We start from the raw sequence: 10582 nt of genomic DNA, 5'->3' as shown, positions 1-10582 counted from the left end.
AGAGACTTTGTCTGAAACAAGTAGTTCTAATTGCATTAGGTAACAACTTTATTTTACATTTATTGGATAGCACTGCGAAGTAATTAAGAGTTTTTGATAGATTTTGCGGGGCGTTGTATTCGCAATCGCCCTCAGACATATTAGATCACGGCAGAAGTTTTAGAAAATTTTAGTCAAAGTATGAAAATAACATAATGTCATATATTAATGCAGGAGTAGGTGAAACAAAAATTAAAAGATCACTAGTCCCTATAGCTATTTGCTCCTTTTAAGTCAGATATGAGAATTGATAGAGTGAAACAAAAATTCAGACATCTCTTTCTCGTCACTACTGGCTGTTATTATTTGAAATTACGCCTGTTTTTTTTTATTTTAGGCACTACAGCCCACAAACCCTTTAGTCGGCAATTTCAATCACTGCTCCAGCAGAATGTTAATGTTAACATGGCAGTGTAAAGTGAGCGTTGGCACATGCTGTTAAGAGGTTGGCACTGCAACAGCGAAAAATACTGTAAGCACATTTTAGCCATTTTAAACTGTGTAAAGTATAATATTTATTTCAAAGTTGGAAAATAAGAAAAATGGGTGCCTGCAGACGAAGAACGTGCGAACCTAAAAATTTTTTAGTTTAAAAGAACGAAAATTATTTTTTCGATTGTATGAGTGCAGGTGAATAGTTTTAGAAATATGTAGGATTTTTTTATGTACCAAGTTTTGCAAAAATGTTTTTTTTAAGTTAAAACTTTTCAAAAATGTTTTTTTCTTTACATTTTTTTCAGTTAAAAATTAATTTATTTGAGAAAAAGAAATTCATAAACATGTTTGTTTTTTGGTAATTAAAAATTTTGTAATTGAAAAAAAATTTTTTAATTTTTTTGATTTTCATTTTTTGAAAATGTCTAACTTAAAAATATATAGGATTTTTTAATTTAAAAGTTTTCAAAAAAATGTTTGGTAAAACGTTTAATCAAAAAAACATTTCTGCATTAATTTTTTTTTAAGCTCAAACTTTTCAAAAATGGTTTTGTTAATGTTTTTTTGTAAGTTAAAAATTAATTTAATTAAAAAAAAGAAGTTTACAAACATGTCTTTTTTTGTAATTAAAAATTTTGTAATTAAAAACAGATTTTTTATTTTTTTGTTTTTTATATTTTGAAAATATCTAACTTAAAAATATGTAGGATTTTTTAATTTAAAAGTTTAAAAAAAAATGTTTGGTAAAACTTTTAATTAAAAAAACATTGTTGAAATAAATTTTTTTTTTAATTTTAACTTGCAAACTTTGCAAAAAAGTTTTTTTTAGCTAACATTTTTAGATTAAATCTATTTTTACTTTCATGCACAGTGAGTTGATCACGCCTTGTTCGATGTTTGAATCTGACCGCCTTAAAAATTGTAATTTCATTTAAAGTTTGTGGTTGTCAGTCCACCGTTGCGCCAAAATTTAAAATACAAGTATTTAGGCATTTTCCACTTTAATAATTTGAGTATGTAATTTTTAAGATATTAGGCCATACTTTATAAAAATACTAAAAAGTACGAAATCGTCGTTTTGATGCCATTATGAGACCTCCAATAGACAAATATCTGCAGTCAGCCATATATTCTTTGAATTTCTGCAATGGTCTAACCTTTTTGAATGCGATAGAGCTTTTACGATCCTTTAAAATATTATGCAATCAACTTAAGGAATACAAATGGGCAAAGTATTGGCCCACTATCAGATCATTCGAATATTTCAGGTATATTTTTGACCAGCTGTGAATAGTGTAAAAGTAGCAAGTAGCATTTTTTGCCAATACATACTACTTTTTTTTCAAATCAAGAAGCGATACAAAGTTTCCTTCTTATTTTTTTTTTTTTTTTTGTTTTTTGGTTTATAATGTTATTTACTCCATTTACTTTTAATTACCAAGATCGATGACACACCATTCGTTTCGTCGGTTCTACGTTACCGAAACGACCCGGGTTTATATCCGGCCAAGGACTGTCACTCCAGCAGCATTCCCCGTATGTAAGTATGGGGAATGTTTATGCTGCTACAACAACAACATCACACACCATTAGTGTTTCTTTAGATTAATTCATTTCAGTTACAGTTACTTACAGTTGTATGTTAGCTTATGCTGTTAAATGCTATGTTGAGAGTACAGCACTAAAAAGTTGATGTAACTAACTTTCAAAGAGCATTTCTGCTTAAGTTTTTAAAAGTAGTTACTTTTATCAAAATGACGCAATTAAATACATTCTTTATTAAATTTAAAATCAATGTAAGTGAGCAAGGTTGGGGATTTACATTTTCATTGACATGGTCTTATAGCATTGACAGGCAGTGGCGTTAATCCGGATTACGCGAGACAGTTAAACTGATTAAAATTGTAGTGTGACAGACGGTTGTTACGCCGATTAGTGAACAGCTGATTTGTTTATTGGATAGTTTTGACTGCAGGCAACCGGTATAAGTTGATCTGATACTAATAAATAAAATTTAATAAAAAAAAATCTTAAATTGTAAATAATTTTTGAAACTGCTACGAAATATCAAAACAATTAAAGTAGCTTCGAACATGTTAGTGCAAACTAGCATGACATCCATGACATCTCAGGAAAGGGAACGAGAAATCTGGAAATTTTGAGTGCTTCTTCTGCTTGCTTAAGGAGTTACATACGTCCAGAATTTTCAAAAAATCGATTTTTTTACAGATTATTATTCTTTATAGTTTTAGGCGTATTTCTGTGGAAGTCGACTGTAAAGTCTATACCATAGATACAAAGTTATGGTAGAAAATGTAACTGCCCGACGAGAGTTTGATGTGCACAGTTAGCTGTCCTTCGTTTGAGGCAGCTGGCCGTTACTACTCGTTTTTCTCGAAACTACTTTTTCCGGCACGGTCTGCATGATAACTCATACAGTTTTTAATATTTTTTGATGCGGTTTTTTTTTAAATATGCGAATGAAATTAAAAAAAAGTCTTGTAAAATAAAGTTATAGTTATAGTTGCGGAGCCGGATTTTTGATATTTTTATAAAAAAAATTTATAAACATAATTAAAGTGTGACGTAAAACGCATACTTTTTTTTTAATGCCGTAAATTGCAAAATTTTTCAAAATTCAAAAATCCGGCTCGACAGACTATAACCACAACTTTATTTTACAAGAATTTTTATAGATCCATCAACATTTCAAGGAGAAATGATGTAGACCGTGGAGCAACTTTTTTCACTGTACTTTGGGTCACGTGATTTTTTATATACTAATTTTGGAAAGAAAAATTAAAAGTTTAGAAAAATTAAAATAAAAATAAATAAAAAAATAGTTGAAGTACTAATAAACAATGTATAAACTTTTTTTATATTTATTTCTATTTTATCCTTTCCAAAAACAGTTTCCTTTTTAGCGCATTTTTGGCGTTGCTGGACTTATGTAACCCCTTTTTGGAAGGATATTCCCAGTATTTTCGATTCTACAGCCGTTTTAGCAGATAGAATCAGATTCGTCACGCAACCACTCTCAAAACTTTAAACTCAATTATGTCAAAACTACTTTTTTCGGTCTGGTGTTGTCAAAAAAAAAACTAAAATTTTAATATGTTGTGCAAAACATCAATGGCTATTGCTTAGAATCGCTAGAATCATATTATTGTTTCAATTATTTTGTATGTTTTTGATTAAAAAACTGAAAAAAAGATTTCATTTTGTCAATTTTTTTTATTCTAGTAGAGGACATAGCTACAGTCATACTGATTAATAATATTTTTGGTTTGGAATAAAACGAAAATGCCATAAAATACTTTATCCTGTTGTGCTCATCATATTACTACAGAAATTTAATGGTGAAATAACTGTTTTTATTCTTTCTTGTTTTTCTTTGTAAAAGTTTAATTATTTTTAATTCACAATAGATATTGACTGTCGTTTTTCGGCAATGTTGTTATCGAAAATGTTCACTAATCCTCTTAAATTATGGGAATTAAGTCTGATAGTTAATCCGGTTTAGTTAAGCTTAATTCCTAAGATAATTCCGAGTTAAGTTGTTTATACCGATTAACGCCACCATCTACTAAGTCCACTAGTCCAAATAAATCCCATTTTTTACATTGGTTTATCAAATTTTAGCTTCAATATTGAGGAAATGTAAAATTTGTGAACTCAATTTCGGATTCAGTATTCACAACAATACCGAAACTAACTAGTCGCTTCGCAGTGCTAAAATTAAAACGTCTACTGACAGTGGCAGCGACAAACTTCGATGTTTAGTTATTAAATGTATAGTTTTTTTTTTTTTTTTTTTTTTAATACAAATGAGGTACTTACTAACCATTTGTTGAAAAACTAACAACTCATAACATTTTCACAAGTAACAACATGGAAAAAATTAAAGACTTCATCAGATGGCAAAGTTTTTCTAAAAAGACATGCAGAAACCAATTCGAGTTCACTGGAGCCCCTAGTTGAACGAGAAGCGTTGGGTTACCGCATGTCGCGCCAAGCCATCCTTTCAAGTCGAAATAAGCGAATCATAAAAATAGAATTAAAATTGTGTGTATGCCTGTAGCTGTACATACATATGTGCATGCATACTCAACTACAACTACAAATGAATAACACACTTACATATATGAATTAAGAGACTCCTAAGTTTAAAAGTCGCTGGACGACAAAATCTTTCATAATACTGTTTAGTGTTATATTCCATTGTTATTGTCCTAGCAAATAGTCAAAATTACGTAATTATGTAACATAATATATAATGCAAGATTTTTAATAGTTAATTTTATTAATATAAACATAAATACGCATAAATATATGCACTAAGTAAACGTATGAACAATCAGTGTTGAAAATTTTATTAATTCTCCATAGAAAGTTAAGCATTTAAGTAGAGCAAAAATCTCTACACATAAAGAATAACAATTGAACATAAATTGGCATGCATACACACATACATACATGTGTAAAAAGTTTTGCATTTACAACTACATATTTAACTTTGCCTAACTTTGGAGGAAATACAAAATATTTTGTGTGTGTTGTATTAATTTAAATTTAGCGATAACATACACCTATACATATGCAAAAGTATTTAAGTACATATGAATGTTCGTTGAAAAACTTGTAGTAAGTAAATAAATACAAATATGAAAGCAATTACAAAAATTATTCCAAGATTAATTGCAATATTTACGTAAACTTTACATACAAACGCATATACATACACATATGTAAATTATAAACATAAGTTATTAAATAAAATATTAAATATAATATATAAAAAAATAAATGTTTTTGTGTATAAATACTCGAATAATTATGTAATATATAAGGATAAATGCTAAATGTTAATATCATCACTGGAGTCATTACGGGGATGCTGATCAAATAAGCGAACGTCTAACAATTACAACAACAACAACAGCAAAACACGAGCAAATTACATTCAAATACATATTTTTATTAGTAATCATTCGTATTGTATTTGTGAACAAAAAAATATAATATGTAATTATAATAAAAATTCGATAAAATATATGGAGACTCTTTTCTTATTATGAAACAAACTTTGAATGTGTATTAAATATGTAAATTAATAGTAATTATTATACCGCAGAGAGTCTATGAATATTAGTAAAAATTATTAGTATCAGAAATCAAGATAATTTACCGTTAAAATGATGTGGTGTTAGATCGATAATAGCGAATAAAACAGTGACGTATTAATAAACAAACTATAATGGAAACAAAATCAGTAATTTCATTATCCAATAAAATGAAAAATGTGGTTTTATTTCAAAGCAAATTAGTATTTTTTTTTTTTTGCTGATGAGGAGGTTTAAAATGCCTAATGCATCACCAAAGCTGCCGTCACAGCAGTGGTATGTCCCTCCTGTTTGGGAACCATTGCCCACCACGGCACTGCTTTCACATTACTTCAGAGTGGCGTTCGATCTTCGTCTTTACATGATGTATGCTTGTGCGCCTGCGTACAGGTCCCGCTTTTTCATCCGGAGGATTTGAGATTAGTAATAATTTAAATAATTAAAATTAAAAAAAATAACTAAATAATTTAGTGATAATTTAAATACAAATAAGAAGAGGGAGAGAACCGTGAGAGAATGAGAGGGAGAGAGAGAGAAAGAATATACATATATCTAAATAAATTCACAACATTTGCACAGAATACAAATAGACAAAATTTACAAAAAAAAAAAAAAACAACAGCTGAGCGTATTGAAGCTTAAATTATGACAATGAACAATTGTTTTTGTACTCTAGCTTTAAAGTATAACATGTGTGTAGGTTTTTTTTTTTTATGGAGGTGGCACAAAGCATTGAAAGCCGAAAAGTGTGAGACTTGCCTTTCGGCTCACCCACTAAAACCCACCCCAGCTCCGTTTCCCTCCCCCAGGACAACCGTTAAGTAGTACTTCACGGGAGGGGGAGCGGCCTATTGCCTCTTCATGAAGATCTGCGCTGTTGTTCAGCGCGACGCAGTTTGGAGATTACTATTTTTGCCATATTACCAATGTTCTTCTGACTCTAACATAATATCCACTAGGTTATCAGCCGAAATTGGCTTCCCCACCCTAGTGCTTAATTCCTCCCTTTCGAACACAAATCGCGGACAGACAAAGAAAACATGTTCTGCGTCTTCTACAGCTGGTGCACAATGAGAACAGTACGGGTCGTCTTCGTGCTTAAACCTATATAAGTAGGATTTAAAGCACCCATGTCCCGTCAGTATTTGGGTCAGATAGTAATCTAACTGTCCATGTTCACGGTTAACCCATTTGGAAATTGTGGGAATCAAACGGTACGTCCAGCGTCCGTTGGGGGACAAGCTCCATTTCTCCTGCCATGAACGCAGGCTACGCTCTCTTGCTATCTTGCGTATTGTCACCCGTTCTGAAGTAGCTTTCTTTTTGTATATTTCAGCATACTCTGTTGCCATTAAGTTAATTGGGTATAGTCCTGCTATAATCATAATGGCGTCTTCCGATACCGTTCGAAAACGCAGCACACACACGCATCGGTACACTGTTTTCATGCACTTCACATATGAGGTGCAATTTGTGGCTTCCGCCATGCTGGAGCTGCATACAGCAAAATCGATGAGACCACGGTATTAAGTAGTCTCCTGCGGTTTTGCCTAGGGCCTCTAGTGTTCATCATTATGCGCGTCAGTGCTTTTCCTGCCTCTGCCGCTTTGCTGCTTGCGTACGATATGTGATCTCTGAAGTTCAGCCTATGGTCGATTATTACTCCCAGGTACTTAATGAATGGTTTCGATCCTATGCCATGATCGCCAACCATTATGTTGGCCGACTCCACAATCTTCCTGCTGCTAATTAGTACTACTTCGGTTTTATGGTCCGCAAGAGTTAGACCACTGTTGCACAACCATTCCTTTACCATGCCAACAGCTTGGGTGCATGCTTCTTCGGCTTGATGGAGTGATTTAGTCACGGCCACAACAGCTATGTCGTCAGCAAATCCTACAATTTGTGTGTAGGTGTGTAAGTATATACATATGTATGTAGTAATAAAGTAGTCATCGAACTTTGAAATTATTTTTATACAAACGATATATGTATGTACACACACACATACATATGTATGTATGTAGACTCATTAAACGAAGAATATGCAATGTATTTGGACACATCCATGAACACATATCAACAACTAGAAACTATCTATTGGAAGTTTTCGAAATCGCACCACTCAATTGAATTCCCCAATTTCCCATCATATAATACCCGCAAGAACATGCATACATACATTAATACATAATTAAATACAAATTTAAATATTCCCAATAACATTAACATACAGATTGTGAGTACTATCCAAAAAATCTCCCTAAGCTTAAGGATGTGCTTCTTTCTCACTTCCTTGTGCACTTAGTATTCACTTATACACACATACATACATAGTTATAACATATTTATATAAGTTATACTAGTCCATCACTAAATATATCTAAAGTATAGCTCTCTCTCTCCTTTTTCTCTACGTTATATCTTTTTTCTCTATCGCGGAACGAAATTCCCAAAACGTTGCATGGCCTAGAAATTTTACTCTCCATTCTCGCTCGTCCATCCAGGCCTAAGAAGTTTCACTTCAAAATCTCGGTATGAAAAGTGCAGTTTTATTATTTTAAATTTCCTGCTTCTGGAATAAAGCTTAAGGGGTCCCGGTGGTCTAAAATTTTCAAAAACAACCGATTTTTTATTTCGAAAGTATAGGCTTTTAAGAATATATTGTAAAATTTTTGGAAGGATGTTCCCAGTATTTTCGATTCTACAGCCGTTTTAGCAGGTAGAATCAGATTAGCGCAGCCACTCTCAAAACTTTAAACTCAATTATGTCAAAACTACTTTTTTCGGTCTGGTGTTGTCAAAAAAAAAACTATTCAACCAAATCGTCTGAAATTTTAATATGTTGTTCACAACATCAATGGCCGTCGCCCGTACTAGAATCATATTATTATTATTTCAATTACTTCGTTTTTTTTTTATTAAAAAACTGAAAATCCCCGAGTTTTAGAGTGTCAAATTCAAAACCGCGCCATTTTGTCAATTTTTTTTTATTCTAGTACGGGACATACCTACAGTCATACTGAATAATAATTTTTTTGGTTTGTGTGTTTCAGATAAATAGAAATTAAAATTAAATAATTTTTGTTTTTTCATTAAAATTAAAATAAATTAAATTAAATATATTAAAAGAAAAATTTCCATTTTGTATGTAAAAGAAATGAAATAAAAATCCAAAAAATGTTAAATATCGTTTCTCATTTTTTTATTGTAAAAACAAATTCCTGAAAATATCCCAATTTTTCGAGCTCTAGACCACCGGGATCTCTTAAGGGGGGACCCTCATTTATCGGGTCAAAAAAATCGATTTTTTGGAAATAATTTTAATCTATTCTACAACTATTTAAGAATATACTTTCAAAATTTCAAGTCGATATCTGTATTTTTGAAGGAGTGACAAAATTTTTAACAGAACGCGACGGGTGGCCTGATCGCCTGTATCCAAAACTTTAAACGCGTTTTTCTCGAAACATCATTTTTCGATTTTGTGTACACAATTGAGAACGCTGTATTGAACCAATCAGGCTTTACAATAGCTCATTTTAAAGATAATTAAATTGTTTTCAATGTGACATTAAGTGTTTTTTTAAAAAAAAAGATTTTCATATTTTTTTGTAATTTTAAAGTCAATTTTTATACATGAAAAATCACTTTTAACATAAAACTGGGTAAAAAATATCAATTTCGACATTTTTTTTTAAATCAAAATGTCACATCGAAGGTATTATCCTAAAGTTTTAAAAAAAATTTGGTTTTTTTATTTCAGAAAAAAATTCAGAGCGCTAGAATGTACACAGATAGAATGAGGTGCCATGGACGAGGCATATATATTTCCATACTTAAAATGTTTTTTTTCTTCTCCGAAAATTTTTGTAGACAGTCAAGACATTTATTAAAGTACTTTATGAATTACAAAACGTTTGAAGTTATTTTACCTGAGAAAAAAATTCCCAAAAATGATGCATTTTTCGACCGTCTAAATGAGGGTCCCCCCTTAAGAACAGACCACTCTCTCAACCTCAATACTAAGTAACTTCTCCTGTCCTATAAGCTTCACCAGCAAGTCGACGTTTAATACCTCCTAGATGCAGTGCATAACGTAACCCTAGCTAGTTAAGTTGAGCGTTTACGTAGTAGGACTGATTTTACCGCGAAAAAATTACGTTCAGTGCTTTACGAGATATAGCCAACCTTTTTCCGATGTCTGATTAACCTGTGGTGTGGAATATATGTCTCACAGATTACCGATCTGAACTTTTTCTGTAAGAGACTTTGATTATTATGTAATACATAGCCAAAGGTATTGCAAAAACATTTCCCATAAGTATTTATAAATGTCGGCGAAGTGACTGCTGTTAGTCGGATATAGATGAGAGACATTCCGACAACGTAGAACCAACTTTTATTGCAAATTCAGCAACATTCGCTAATATTTTTCAGCATAACTTATCGCTGTCACATCGTAAATCGAGAGGTTACTGTAATAGACGTTAAAAATAAATAAAAAATGAACAGAGTGGTCCAATAAAATATATGAAACGTTTCTCAAAGTGATTGATATAATATTTGTTTTTAGCACCACCCTGTGAAAAATGGGGAAATCACGAAATTTATCGTTATAAATTCATTATGTTATAAATGTAAAAAGTTCACATAAGAATTCATATTTTGGTGCATATTCGTTAGCTTTTGAGTATTATAGTGGAATGACAACAGTATATAAGAATATAAGATTATTGACTTGACGGTCAAGTTGAACAACTGATAAAATTTATAAAAATAGTGAATTGTTGTAATTCATTGTACTACACAAAAGTCACGAAGTTCTCAGGACATGAATCTTTCGCCATACTGTCGGAATGATTTAAAAATTAAGATCTACGGATCAAATTCTACTTGTATGAAGATGTCTGGGGAAGATATATAGAAAGAAACAAAGCATTTTAATTTGTTTCCTTAATGACGGCCTCCTGAAAATAAATTTG

This window comes from Anastrepha obliqua, chromosome 2 (assembly GCF_027943255.1).
Source record: "Anastrepha obliqua isolate idAnaObli1 chromosome 2, idAnaObli1_1.0, whole genome shotgun sequence".
Taxonomy (NCBI): domain Eukaryota; kingdom Metazoa; phylum Arthropoda; class Insecta; order Diptera; family Tephritidae; genus Anastrepha; species Anastrepha obliqua.
This window is presented reverse-complemented; position numbering follows the sequence as displayed.